The 15,060-nt window shown below is 41.9% G+C and overlaps 1 protein-coding gene across 1 annotated transcript in view; it reads left to right on the plus strand.

Moving 5' to 3' along the window:
- The window catches only part of LOC129862620 (carbonic anhydrase 5B, mitochondrial-like), a 41,022-nt gene extending 28,053 nt beyond the window's left edge, over positions 1–12,969 (plus strand). The window contains exon 8 of the mRNA XM_055934457.1: positions 85–12,969. The gene's annotated coding sequence lies outside the window, so the exon portion shown is untranslated. The remainder of the gene's footprint in view (positions 1–84) is intronic.
- The last annotated feature ends 2,091 nt before the right edge of the window (positions 12,970–15,060 follow it).

Here is a 15,060-nt window from a genome sequence, read left to right on the forward strand (position 1 = left end):
CAATGATCTGGGTTGGTAGAAAGGTTCCTATTGTCCCCTATAAATGAATGGTTGTGCTGTGCTCCATTGTTTCCCATTTAACAGGAGCCTGGGCAGGCAATAAGGACCTGGTTCCAGGACCCATAACGCCACACCAGACCTAGTCGGCACCTTTTGAAGACCAACAGAATGGGGCCAGGGTGTGGATGTTTAGATATGTTAGGAAACATGGTTAGACATGGTTAAACATTAGAAACTTCAGAGTGTTTTCTATCCATTATCTACTAACAATATGCATATCTTCTGGGGATGAGTAGCTGGCAGTTGAATTTGGGTATGCTTTTCAAGTGTGAAAATGCTGCTCCCTATCCTAGAGAAGTTAATTAGACCTTTTCCTTTCATTTTCTAACCACCATCTTGAATTGTATGGTCAGAGGAAAGGGGTCCACAGGCCTTCATAAGAATGACATTTTACATTGACATTTTAGTAATTTAGTAGACACCTTTATGAAAAGTGATTTACAGTAAGTGTATTAACCTGAAGATAGCTAGGTGAGAACCACATCACAGTACATTGTTCCTCAATACAGAAGTTATAGAGCAGATTCGGTGCTAATCGGAAAAGACAAGTGTACGCCTTTTAAAGGGAAAGGGGGGATACCTAGTCAGTTGTCCAACTGAATCTATTCAACTGAAATGTGTGTTCCACATTTATGAGGATAAAACAGATGTCTTTAAGATGCTCTTTGAAGAGGTAGGGTTTCAGTTGTTTTCGGAAGATGGGCACGGATTCTGCTGTCCTAGTTTCAGTGGGTGGATTCTCATGCTCTGAATGCAGAGTTGATAGCTATGTGGTCACGAACATATTCAGACTCTAATCGCATGTTCGTTTAATTCCCCCATTTGTTATACACAGTTCTAAGAGCAGGTTCTCAAACTCTCCCACACAATAATGGGAAACCTGCATCCCATTTTTATATCCCCTTCCTACCGCTTCCGCTAGATGTCAACAGTCTTTAGAAATTGGTTGAGGTTTTTTCCTTTGTGTAATGAAGAAGTACGGCCATTTTGAATGAGGGTCACTTGTTGTGTACTGTTTGTTAGAGACGCGTGACCAGAAAGCTAGCTACAGTTTGTTTTAATCCTGTATTGAACACAGATCATCCTGTCTTCAATTTTATCGATTATTTACGTTAAAAAATACCTAAAGTTGTATTACAAAAGTAGTTTGAAATATTTTGGCAAAGTTTACAGGTAACTTTTGAGATATTTTGTAGTTACGTTTCACAAGTTGGAACCAGTGTTTTTCTGGATCAAACGCGCCAAATAAATGGACATTTTGGATATATATCGACGGAATTAATCGAACAAAGGGACCATTTGTGATGTTTATGGGACATATTGGAGTGCCAACAACAGAAGCTCGTCAAAGGTAAGGCATGAATTATATTTTTATTTCTGCGTTTTGTGTTGTGCCTGCAGGGTTGAAATATGCTTCTCTCTCTTTGTTTACTATGGTGCTATCCTCAGATAGGCTTTTTGGCAAAAGCAAACGATGCTACTATTTGAATTCTGACATGTTGGCTGGATTCACAACCAGTGTAGCTTTAATTTGGTATATTTCATGTGTGATTTAAAGAAAGTTTGATTTTTATAGTAATTTATTTGAAATTGGCGCTCTGCATTTTCTCTGGCTTTTGGCCAAGTGAGACAGTAGCGTCCCGCCTAAACCCAGATTTTTGGATATAAACATGAACTTTACCGAACAAAACAAACATGTATTGTGTAACAAGAAGTCCTATGAGTGTCATCTGATGAAGATCATCAAAGGTTAGTGATTAATTATATCTCTTTCTGCTTTTTGTTACTCCTCTCTTTGGCTGGAAAAATGGCTGTGTTTTTCTGTGACTTGGCTCTGACCTAACATAATCGTTTGGTGTACTTTCGTCGTAAAGCTTATTTGATTTCTGACATGTTGGCTGGATTCACAACACGTGTAGCTTTAATTTGGTATATTTCATGTGTGATTTAAAGAAAGTTTGATTTTTATAGTAATTTATTTGAATTTGGCACTCTGCATTTTTACTGGCTTTTGGCCAATTGGGACGTTGGCGTCCCACATATCCCAGAGAAGTTAAAGATCATTTCTTCATCTCTTGGTTTTGTTCTTTGTTTTAACAGTATATTTTTTAGACCAAAAGACAAAAAAAGACAAGATACTGAAAGTGTCAACAGGAACTTGCAGCTTGAGGATATTCTCTCAGAACTTTCATCCAGCCGCTCTTCATCGCCCTCAAATCTTTTTGTTTATGTTTGGTTTATCAGATGTTTCAATCAGTTCCTCATAGATAGGGTTTTAGAACTAGGAAGTCCTCTCTGTGATGTGAATGGAAGATCTTGGCTTTAACAGTAATTAGCTCCTTGAAACATGAAATTAGGATAGTCCAGGCTCTTTGTTATGAGTATGGTTGGCAGTATATTGGGCACTCCTTATGCCAGTATGTTTTGTTCATAGGATAGTCACACATTGTTTTGAACTGAAGAAAATAACTTGTTTGTTCATTGTTTTCAGTCAATCTGAAACCAAGTTATTTTCTTCAGTTCAAAACAATGTGTCGCTCAATACGGAACTGGTCAGATGACCTGTATGCTACACTACAGGACTGTTTTGCGAGCACAGACTGGAATATGTTCCGGGATTCATCCAATGGCATTGAGGAATACACCACCTCAGTCACTGGCTTCATCAATAAGTGCATAGACGACTTCGTCCCCACAGTGACTGTACGTTCACATCTCAACCAGAAGCCATGGGTTACAGGCAACATCCGCATCCAGCTAAAGGCTAAAGCTGCCGATTTTCAAGGAGCGGGAGACTAATCTGGATGCTTATAAGAAATCCTGCTATGCCCTCAGACGAACCATCAAACAAGAAAAGCGTGAATACAGGATTAAGATTGAATCCTACTACACCGGCTCTCGGATGTGGCAGGGCTTGAAAACTATTATGGACTTCAAAGGGAAAACCAGACGAGAGCTGCCCAGTGACGCGAGCCTACCAGACGAGCTAAATGCCTTTGATGCTCGCTTCGAGGCAAGCAACACTGAAGCATGCATGAGAGCACCAGCTGTTCTGGATGACTGTGTGATAACGCTCTCGGTAGCCGATGTGAGCAAGACCTTTAAACAGGTCAACATTCACAAAGCCGCTGGGCCAGACGGATTACCAGGACGTGTACTCAAAGCATGCGCGGACCAACTGTCAAGTGTCTTCACTGACATTTTCAACCTATCCCTGACCGAGTCTGTAATACCTACATGTTTCAAGCAGACCAGCATAGTCCCTGTGCCCAAGGAAGCGAAGGTAACCTGCCTAAATGATTACCGCCCCGTAGCACTCACGTCGGTAGCCCTGAAGTGCTTTGAAAGGCTGGTCATGGCTCACATCAACAGCATCCTCCCGGATACCATAGACCCACTCCAATTCGCATACCGCTCCAATTCGCATACCGTACCTAGTCCCCTTTTGTATTTCCTGTTCACTCACGACTGCGTGGCCAACAACGAATACAACACCATCATTAAGTTTGCTGATGACATAACAGTGGAGGGTCCGATCACCGACAACGATGAGACGGCCAATAGGGAGGAGGTCAGAGAACTGGCAGTGTGGTGCCAGGACAACCTCTCTCCCTCAATGTGAGCAAGAAAAAGGAGCTGATCGTGGATTACAGGAAAAGGCGGGCCGAACAGGCCCCCATTAACATCGACGGGGCTGTAGTGGAGCGGGTCGAGAGTTTCAAATTCCTTAGTGTCCACATCACCAACGAACTATCATGGTCCAAACATACCAAGACAGTCGTGAAGAGGTCACGACAAAACCTTTTCCCCCTCAGTAGACTGAAACGATTTGGCATGGGCCACCAGATCCTCAAAAAGTTCTACAGCTGCACCATCGAGAGCATCCTGACCGGTTGCATCACCGCCTGGTATGGCAACTGCTCGGCATCTGACCGTAAGGCGCTACAGAGGGTAGTGCGAATGGCCCTGTACATCACTGGGGCCAAGCTTCCTGCCATCCAGCACCTATATACTAGGCGGTGTCAGAGGAAGGCCCATAAAATTGTCAGAGACTCCAGTCAGCCAAGTTATAGACTGTTTTCTCTGCTACAGTATGGCAAGCGTAGCGGAGCGCCAGGTCTAGGACCAAAAGGCTCCTCAACAACTTCTACCCCCAAGCCATTAGACTGCTGAACAAGTCATAAAAATCGCCACCGGACAATTTACATTGACACCCCCCCTCTAGTACACTGCTGCTACTTGCTGTTTGTTTGTTACCTTTGCATAGTCACTTCACCGCCACCTACATATACAGATTACCTCAACTAGCCTGTACCCCTGCACACTGACTCGGTACCGGTGCCCCCTGTATATAGCCTCTTTAGTCTTACTGTGTTACTTTTTATTATTACTTTTTATTTTAGCCTACTTGGTATATATTTTCTTCTTGAACTGCACTGTTGGTTAAGGGCTTGTAAGTAAGCATTATACGGTAAAGTCTACACTTGTATTCGGCGCATGTGACATTTGATTTGATTATTGATATATCAGTCCAAATCACATTACACACAGAGACCATGGGAATGGGGACTGTCGTTCTCTTGATTTTTCAATAGACTTGCTGAAATGTTCAAATACTGCATGCAGTGAATGTTAGGCTACTTCCAGGTAACTTTGCCTTCATCTCAGATAATGTGAGCTTCCAACACAGTAGAGCTTGTATAACATTCATTCAGTTGTGTCATTGTTTTCACCTATCCTCACTGCTTTGAGGATCACTGTTTATGGGACTCCTTATCCTAATAACAACACTCTCAACAAACAAAAGTGTTCCATGCCTCAGATCCTCTCTGTGCCCCTGCTGACAGGCCTACTATGGGCTCCATTCAGAGGATGGAATGATTATTTTCCCTTCTTGATGTAGACCAGCCCTGAAATTGAGGTCAGTCCCACCCTTAGATTACCTGCCAGGAGAAAAAGCAGAACCTCCACATCTGGAGGCAGCAGCACCTTCATCAAAGAATCCTGACGTGACCCTGTCCTCCACAAACATCAAAACAGTGACTCGCTCCTGCAGATTCATGCTCTACAACCCTCAAACTCAACTCTGGACCTCGAAGCCAGTTCCACTGCTTTTTAAAGTGGTTCTCCTTTAATCAGGGACTGATTAATTATCAGATAGAACTGGTGCAATTAATTATCAGGTAGAACAGAAAACCAGCAGGCTCTGGACCTCGTAGGAAGAGCTGAATACCCCTACTCTACAACATCCCTAGAGTACGACCTTTCCTCACACAGGAAGTGGCGCAGGTCCTAATCTAGGCACTTGTCATATCCCATCTGGACTACTGCAACTCTGTGGGCTGGGCTCACCGCTTGTGCCATCAAACTCAACCTGCAACCTATCCAGAATGCCGCAGCCTGTCTGGTGTTCAACCTTCCCAAGTTCTCCCATGTTCTCCCATCGAAGCTCGCGTCCACGACAAGACCATGGTGCTTGCCTATGGAGCAACAAGGGAAACTGCGCCTCCCTACCTTCAGGCAATGCTCAAACCCTACATCCCAACCTGAGCACTCCGTTCTGCCATCTCTGATCTTTTGGCTGTCCCATCGCTATGGGAGATCAGCTTCCGCTCAGCCCAGTCAAAACTCTTCTCTGTCCTGGCACCCCTAAGGTGGAACCAGCTCCCCCCTGATGCTAGAACAGAAGAGTCCCTGCATATCTTCCAAAAACATCTGAAGCCCTACCTTTTCAAAGAGTATGTTAAATAAGATGTTTCAGTCGCCCCCCCCCCACCCCCCCACCCCCACCCCCCAAAAAAAAACAACAACCTTGCACTTGTCTTTTTCTACTGGCAATAACTTTGCTGGTAACTTCTTTATTGAGGAAAAATGTACTTACGATGACTGTGATGTGGTGGTCTCACCTAGCTATTGTCATGTTTGGAGATTTGCTGGTCTTGTCCACTCAGTGTAGATAGCTAATGGTCATCTGCAGACTGAAGAGCCTAACAATTAGCAAGCTGAATTAAACTAACGTTACTGTACTGTAGCTGCCTAATCTCTTGTATCTACACAGACCTTGTGTGGACGGTGTGGGAAGGTCTACGACAGGGATCATCAACTAGATTCAGCCGTGGGCCGATGTTTTTGTTTGTTTGTTGAGTGGATGTTTGGGGGGCCGGAACACAATTACAAATAATTTGTAGACTGCAAATTGACTGCAAGAAGCCCAAACAGAATGTTTGACGAAAACATAATCATATCAAACCTTGCTTACATTTGTATATTATCACGTGTCTCTCTATTATACTTGAGAACAGATTTCTTAAATTAAAGTCACTGATTTCCTGTTGTTTTTACTGTCTTTTATGTCCAACAATGAAAATAAAAATAAATACTTTTTTGCTCAGAAAACATGGAGGGCCAAATAAAACGCGGTCCGGCAGTTGGGGAACCCTGGTCTATGACAACCTTATATCTTGTTTTAGGATGTTTATTGCAGTCAATCGCATTTAGTTACAGTTGAGCTTCAGCACAGATCACACAGCACAGTGTCTCCATACTGGGGCCATACAACAAAACTGAAGGCAAACTGTCAGTTACATAGTATGGCAATGTGGGGCTGATAGATGATTGGCCAACACTACTTCCAATCAATCCACCCAGTAGGCGGGGCATAAAAGAGCATAACTGCATTCACAACACTATCCCCTCCAGAGGCCTCTACACTGACTTTCATATGTGCTCCTCAGTAAAATAAATGAGTAGCACACAAAGACATTTAAGAGCAGAATGAAAGTATTTGAGGAAGAGTTTTTATGATAAATGACTAAAAGTTAATGAAAAGGTTTTTGGGGTGTTCCATGATCAATATAGTGAACTTAGGTGACACAACAATGTTCAGCTGCCCCTTTAAGGGTCTGGCTGTTACCATGGTAATGGTGGGCCTCAGATGTCTGTCTTTGAGAGATGATGTAGAGCTAACCAGCTTGTAGTCCTTAAACCCGGAAATTAGTTACCGCTGGTTCGTTCAGCCATTCCTATGAGGGAAATTAATGGGGAAAGAATAGGGTTTTGGGATAAACGCCGAAAAAAAGGTCCGAGGTTAACACAGGCTTAGGAGATCTTATACATTTTGTTCTATGACATAACAGTCAGTTAACATGACCTTAATCAATTATGAAGCCTTGTGCTTTTTTTTTTTTTTTTACATAAATGCTTCAAAATTAACAAAAAATGAAAGCTGGTGAAAAATATCTCATAGAACAAAACGTATAAGATCTCCTATGCCTGTGTTTACCAGAGAGCTTATTTTCGGCATTTATCTTAAAATGCTACAAAAAACCCATAGGCTTTGTCCAATGAACCATGGCGTAGTTGGGTGGGCACAGCGCCCCAAGCACTATTGCTGCATGAGACTGTGAGATGTATAGGACTCTGTAGTTTTTTGTGTGATTAGCTACCAGCTATGAAACAAAATGGCAATCACAACTCGCAAGTGCTCATACTTGATTTTTTTCAGTTCGCAAACATCTATTTTTAGGCGCATGTGCAAGTAAATCGGTCGCACTGTAGCCCTGCTCCAGCAGTGCCGAAAAAGGCAGGAACAATAAAACATTTTCTAAAAACACTTTGTAGAGTAAACAGTTAAAGCTATAAAGAACAATAGGTAAGTAAACATTACTAGTGAATCCTGAATGTCCTGTTCAAATATTCAACATATGCAAGGCAACAATACAACAGTTCTTAGTTTAGGGTCCTGAGTTCACTAATCTGTTTTCTTTCATGTCCAGTCATTTATTTAAAATAGCCTCTCAGCCCGGCTGAGCTGAAAAGAGCATGACAAAACCACTTTAAGTTTGGTGGGTGGGGTGTGTCATGGAAGTCTTTGTCAGGATGCAGCCGCTATCTGGTTGGCGCTTTCCTGACAGTATGGACTGGGGGTTCTCCACTGTAGTGCCTGAGATGTCAGGAAGAATGTTCAGGAACACACAAGGTTCAGTGAGGGTACACTACTTCTCTTCACCTTTGGCTGGCTGAAGCACAGGTCTGGTGGTGCCTGTGTCGAGGCCCTTGGTACCAGAAGAGGAGTGGCGGCTCGGACCAGTGTTGAGGGTGAGGACCTTGGCGCAGGCAGCAGGGTGGTGGCCTTGCCCTGTGTCGAGACCCACGCTGCTGGGCTCAGCGCAGCTAGGGTCACTGCCACTGGGGTCACCATCACTGGGGTCATCGCCGCTGGGGTCACCGTCTCTGTGGACACCGCCACTGGGGTCACCATTGTTGGGCTGGTCACCGCTGCCGGGATCACTGCCGCTGTGGTCACCATTGTTGGGGTCACCGCTACTGGGGTCACAGTCGCTGGGCTGGTCACCGTTGCAGGAGGGCTCACCGTTGCCGGGGTGCACTTTTGCTAGGGAGCTCACCGTCGCTGGGGACACCGTTGCCTCCCTCGCTCCTCTGGTTTTGCTGCTGGGACTGGGAAGCTGATAGAAAAGCAGTACTGCACCTTCCTCAGGGCTCGACATGAACCCTTGTCCTCTTGTCTGGGACAAGTACAAAAAAACTAAAATCAGACAAGAAGAATATACATTCAAGTAAAAAAACAAAAATCACAATATCAAAAAATTACTCGGATCAGAATTGTATCAATGGAATAATATTCAAATCTATTTTTCATAAATGTACATAAATAAAAAAGCCTTGGCTACATGACAAAGTGTAGGTGATATGCATAGGCCTATTGGCTACAGCCTAATGTCCGTCCAAACCGATGCTGAAAAGTTAGCCAAACTTTAATAAGCCTTTTAATTACATAAATATAGGCTAAACGCCTGACATGTTTTACAAATATAATGAATGATGATTAACATTAATGTCTAAAGGCTTGATTTTGTCGACACAGGCCTACTCAAGGCACAGCTTGTTCAGATCAAATGGCCAAACGGCTGGAGAGTGAAGGACAGTGCATGCCCTGTTGCTCACTAAACATCACCCACCTTGAATCTGAGGGGAGGCGGTCAGCATTTTTTTACTTTTTAACTATAAACTTAATTGTTTAAAACAAGGACGTTCTATTTCATTTCATGCAGCGTGTTTTACCTTATTTCAAAGCAGCATAAACACAATACAACCACAGAAATGTTGAAGGAATTATTTTATGAACACTTAATATGCCATTGAAACCAGCATTTTTCTCATGTTCTATTGGTTTTCAAATCAAGGTTATTTTATTGTCCAGCAGCCAATGGCATAATCCTAGTGATATTAGTAACCAGTGGATCTGGGCCGATTCCGGCTGAGAGTCGAGGCACACCGCTGAGAGTCAGACTCGGCCGACGTCATGTGGCCCGAGTCTGGGCCGTCTTCGGCAGTTTTACTTATGGCTAGGCTGCGGGGATTGAGCTCGGGCAGATTCCGGTGTGAGTTATCTGGCCCAAATGTATTACTTGGGGCTCGGGCTGATTGAGGCTACTCTCTGGCAGATGATTACACGGGCTGCTTTATATAATTAACATTTCATTATTTATTTTTCCATATTTTCTAATTGTTTCTGTGATCAAAAATACAATGAACAATGAAATTAAATTCTTTAAGAGTCCTGTGTAGTATTTTAGTATTTTGATACTTTGTGCAAGGCAATTGATAAGCATTAAACACTTGTGTCGCTGCGGTCTAAAACACTGCATTGCAGTGCAAGCTGTGTTGCTACAGATGCTGGTTTGAGACCCGTGCCGGCTGTGACCGGGACACTCATGAGGTGACGCACAATTGGCCCAGCGTCGTCTGAGTTAAGGGAGGGTTTGGCCGGCCGCGATGTCCTTGTCCCATCGCGCTGTGGCGGGACAGGCGCACGCACGCTGACACGGTCAACAGGTGTATGGTGTTTCCTCCGACCCCCAATTTTTTTTTTTGTGGATCGGTATTGTAATATTTGTGTTGTGGAGAAATGACCAGGCAAGAGACGGGAGTACAGTTCGTTTTCGATTAGTCAAAACCTCTCGTGCTCTACAGCCCCCGGCACAATAGTGCGCATGTGCATTTCCTATTAGGTGTAGTAACATAACACTGCCGTAATACATTACTGCTTAGTAACAGCATAGTAACTAATATAAACAGATGTAGATCACAGATACTACAGGTATAATTTGTATGTATACTAGTAATATTTAAAATTACTAAATCAGGTAATTGTGTATACATGTATTTAAATTTGCATCGGGACGATTCTGGGGTGATTCTGGTAAAATGTTGGCAAAGTTGCCTGAATTCCGGTAGACAGAAACAGCCCGATTCTAGGCAGTCATTAATTTTGATTCAGGCCGAGTCCGACACCCGATTCTGGGCCGATTCAATCAGTTCCTGGGCCGATTCCTCATTGCTAGCTGGGAACCCATGCTAGTTGATGCATCTTAAAATCTCCTATCTTTCTTAATTTCTAACATATATTTTAATCTGTCACATGAAACAGTTTGCGCATGAGGTGCAATTTTGAGAAAACAAGTTTTTCCAACTAATTGCATTTTGGAAAATTCACAGGTAGCCTACAGCCAGGTGCACATTATTGAGTTTATAACATATATTGCTAAGGTTATAATATGAAGAAATACAACTTTATCAACATTTTAAGCTAAATGGTCTGATCTGTTGCATCAGTGTCACGATCGTCTTCCTGAAAGAGAGTGGACCAAGGCGCAGCGTGTGAAAATTGCATCTTTATTTTGGAAGAGAGAAAACACGAAACGAACACTATACACAAACTAACAAAACAACAAACGACCGTGAAGCTAAATAACGTAAGTGCACAGACAAGCAACAAACGTTCAACATAGACATAGACAATTACCCACAAAAGCCTAAAGCCTATGGCTGCCTTAAATATGGCTCCCAATCAGAGACAACAATAAACAGCTGTCTCTGATTGAGAACCAAATCAGGCAACCATAGACTTTCCTAAACACCTACACTGAACACAACCCCATACATACTAATAACCCCTTAAACAATACACACACCCTAAACTAGACAAAACACAAAGACAACCCACCCCAACTCACGCCCTGACCAACTAAATAAATAAAAGAAAAAGGAACAATAGGTCAGGAACGTGACAATCAGCCTCATTGCTTTTTATATTTTTGTTGTCTCAGAATGGTTCCAGAGACTGTTTTGAACCGTAGACATTTTTCGACAGGAAGACATACATTTCGGGCCCTTCTCAAAATTGGAAAGATGTTTTGACTTTGTGGCGGAGTTATCTAGTGGAAATCGGGTCACGCGGCAAATGTAGAAATCTCTCTGTTTTTTCCTGGCTGCTGAAATTCTACACTGTTCGCTTAACTTCAATGTTAATATTGTAGGGAATCATTGTACCATCTAAGTCGCTGTGAAATATATTTTCAATTACAAAAAATCTCATTTTTACAGCTGTGTGAAGCTGTAACTGAAAGTAAAAGGCTCAAGCACGTTACTAATGTTACAGGGAAATGGGATGCAGCGGGATGGGGAGATTTGTTTTGAATTCATCCTAGTGCTGTTGCAATTCACCTGCTTCCACATAGGGCACAAATTATATTTGTATTTATTTAACTAGGCAAGTCAGTTAAGAACAAATTCTTATTTACAATGACAGCCAAACCCTACCACGGACGACACTGGGTCAATTGTGCCCCATTGGACTCCCAATCAAAGCTGGTTGTGATACAGCCTGGAATTTTTTTTATTTTTTTTATTTTATTTTTTTACCTTTATTTAACTAGGCAAGTCAGTTAAGAACAAATTCTTATTTTCAATGACGGCCTAGGAACAGTGGGTTAACTGCCTGTTCAGGGGCAGAACGACAGATTTGTACCTTGTCAGCTCGGGGATTTGAACTTGCAACCTTCCGGTTACTAGTCCAACGCTCTAACCACTAGGCTACCCTGCCGCCCCAAATTGAACCAGAGTCTGTAGTGATGCCTCTAGCACTGAGATGTAGTGCCTTAGACTGCTGCGCTACTCGGGAGCCCCCTATGTGTAGCACCTTTAACGAATAGAGATTGTCTGTAAAAACATGACCAAAAGAACTCGGACCAGATTTCTGTCCTGACTGTTTCATTTGGTGGAAGAATTGATTTGTATGAGCTTACTTATCAAAATAATAAGTTGTTATAATACTGTATGTTGATAAATGTTTTATACAAGCAATAAGGCACGCGAGGCAGTGCTGTATCCTGAATACAGTCACAGGTAAATGGGTTGACTGGGCCTCAAGCGTGGGCCGAACAAAGCCATTTAGGCTACATGTGACTGTATTCACGACACAGCATGCCTCTTGTGTCTTATTGCTTAATTAAGATGCTACATCTGTATTAAGAAAGCAGTTGGTGAGGACGTTTGCTAGCTTTGTTAGATATCAATGTGCATGATATCTAACAAAGCGGAGTGAGGCTAGGAAAGAAAAGGTTCATCCAGGTCAGATTTGTGCTTTTTTATCTGTACATGATCAGACAGAGGCAGATTTTAAGGTTTCTAAAGCACATACAAGTACCCACAAATATCAAAATATCACTTTTGTTTTAAATGACACCGGTTCCACACATTCCTGTGACATTCAAGTTGCGTTGGAAAATATGATTTATATTTTATTCTGTTATATACCATTATATTCCTGCTATAAAATATGTGGGTGTTGACTTTGATCAGGGCAGGGGAATGTAAGTGTCTTGTCTGTTGAATTTCATTTGCATGGTGCTGCCATGTAGCTCTATGCTAGTAACATAACTAAACTCAAAATAAATGTGATTAGTCGTATAAGGTTTCTTAGGACCTGCCTAAACAAATTAATATTGAATTTATTTGTGATGGTGTACAGTGCATTCAGAAAGTATTCTGACCCCTTCACTTTTTCCACATTTTGTAACATTAAAGCCTTATTCTAAAATGGATTAACTATTTGTTTTCCCTCATCAATCTACACACAATACTCCATAATGACAAAGAGAAAACAGGGTTAGACATTTTTACAAATGTATTAAAAATAAAAAAATAAAATACCTTATATACATAAGTATTCAGACCCTTTGCTATGAGATGCAAAATTGAGCTCTTATTATTGGTGTCCTTAATTAGTGGTTTCTTTGCAGCAATTCGACCATGAAGCCTGATTCACACAGTCTCCTCTAAACAGTTGATGTTGAGATGTGTCTGTTACTTGAACTCTGTGAAGCATTTATTTGTGCTGCAATTTCTGAGGCTGATAACTCTAATGAACTTATCCTCTGCAGCCGAGGTAACTCTGGGTCTTCCTTTCCTGTGGCGGTCCTCATGAGAGACAGTTTCATCATAGCGCTTGATGGTTTTTGGGACTGCACTTGAAAAAATGTTAAATGTTCTTGAAATTTTCCATTTTTACTGAACCTTCATGTCTTAAAATAATGATGGACTGTCGTTTCTCTTTGCTTATTTGAGCTGTGCTTTACCTTAATATGGATTTGGTATTTTACCATATAGGGCTATCTAATGTATACCACCCCTACCTTGTCACAACACAACTGATTGGCTCAAACACATTAAGAAGGAAAGAAATTCCACAAATTAACTTTTAACAAGGCACACCTGTTATTTGAAATGCATTCCAGGTGACTACCTCATGAAGCTGGTTGGGAGAATGCCATATGTCTTATTTCATAGTTTGATGTTTTAATTATTCTACTATGTAGAAAATTGTAAAAATAAAGAAAAAACATTGAATGAGGTGTGTCCAAACCTTTGCCTGGAACTGTATAAAAAAATAAGAAACAGAAATACATTATATTCATAAGTATTCAGACCCTTTACTATGAGACTCGAAATTAAGCTCAGGTACATCCTGTTTTCCATTGATCATCCATGAGATGTTTCTACAACTTCATTGGAGTCCACCTGTGGTAAAGTCAATTGATTTGACATGATTTGGAAAGGCACACACCTGTCTATATAAGGTCCCACAGTTGACAGTGCATGTTAGAGTAAAAACCAAGCCATGAAGTCGAAGGAATTGTCCGTAGAGCTCAGAGACAGGATCGTGTCGAGGCACAGATCTGGGGAAGGGTACCAAAACATTTCTGAAGCATTGAAGGTTCCTAAGAACACAGTGGCCTCCATCATTCTTAAATGGAAGAAGTTTGGAACCACCAAGACTCTTGCTAGGGCTGGCCGCCCGGCCAAACTGAGCAATCGGGGGAGAAGGGCCTTGGTCAGGGAGGTGACCAAGAACCCAATGGTCACTCTAACAGAACTCCAGAGTTTCTCTGTGGAGATGGGATAACCTTCCAGAAGGACATCCATCTCTGCAGCACTCCACCAATCAGGCCTTTATGGTAGACTGTCCAGACGGAAGCCACTCCTCAGTAAAAGGCACATGACAGGCCGTTTGGAGTTTGCCAAAAGGCACCTAAAGGACTCTCAGACCATGAGAAACAAGATTCTCTAGTCTGATTAAACCAAGATTGAACTCTTTGGCCTGAACAGCAAGCATCACGTCTGGAGGAAACCAGGTAAAGATCAAATCAAATTTTATTTGTCACATACACATGGTTAGCAGATGTTACTGCGAGTGTAGCGAAATGCTTGTGCTTCTAGTTCCGACAATGCAGTAATAACCAACAAGTAATCTAATCTAACAATTCCACAACTACTACCTTATACACACAAGTGTAAAGGGATAAAGAATATGTACATAAAGAAATATGAATGAGTGATGGTACAGAACGGCATAGGCAAGATGCAGTAGATGGTATAGTGTACAGTCTATACATATGAGATGAGTAATGTAGGGTATGTAAACATAAAGTGGCATAGTTTAAAGTGGCTAGTGATACATGTATTACATAAAGATGGCAAGATGCAGTGGATGATATACAGTACAGTATATACATATACATATGAGATGAGTAATGTAGGGTATGTAAACATTATATTAAGTGGCATTATTTAAAGTGGCTAGTGATACATTTTTACATAATTTCCATCAATTCCCATTATTAAAGTGGCTGGAGTTGA

The sequence above is a fragment of the Salvelinus fontinalis genome, chromosome 9 (assembly GCF_029448725.1).
Source record: "Salvelinus fontinalis isolate EN_2023a chromosome 9, ASM2944872v1, whole genome shotgun sequence".
Lineage (NCBI taxonomy): Eukaryota > Metazoa > Chordata > Actinopteri > Salmoniformes > Salmonidae > Salvelinus > Salvelinus fontinalis.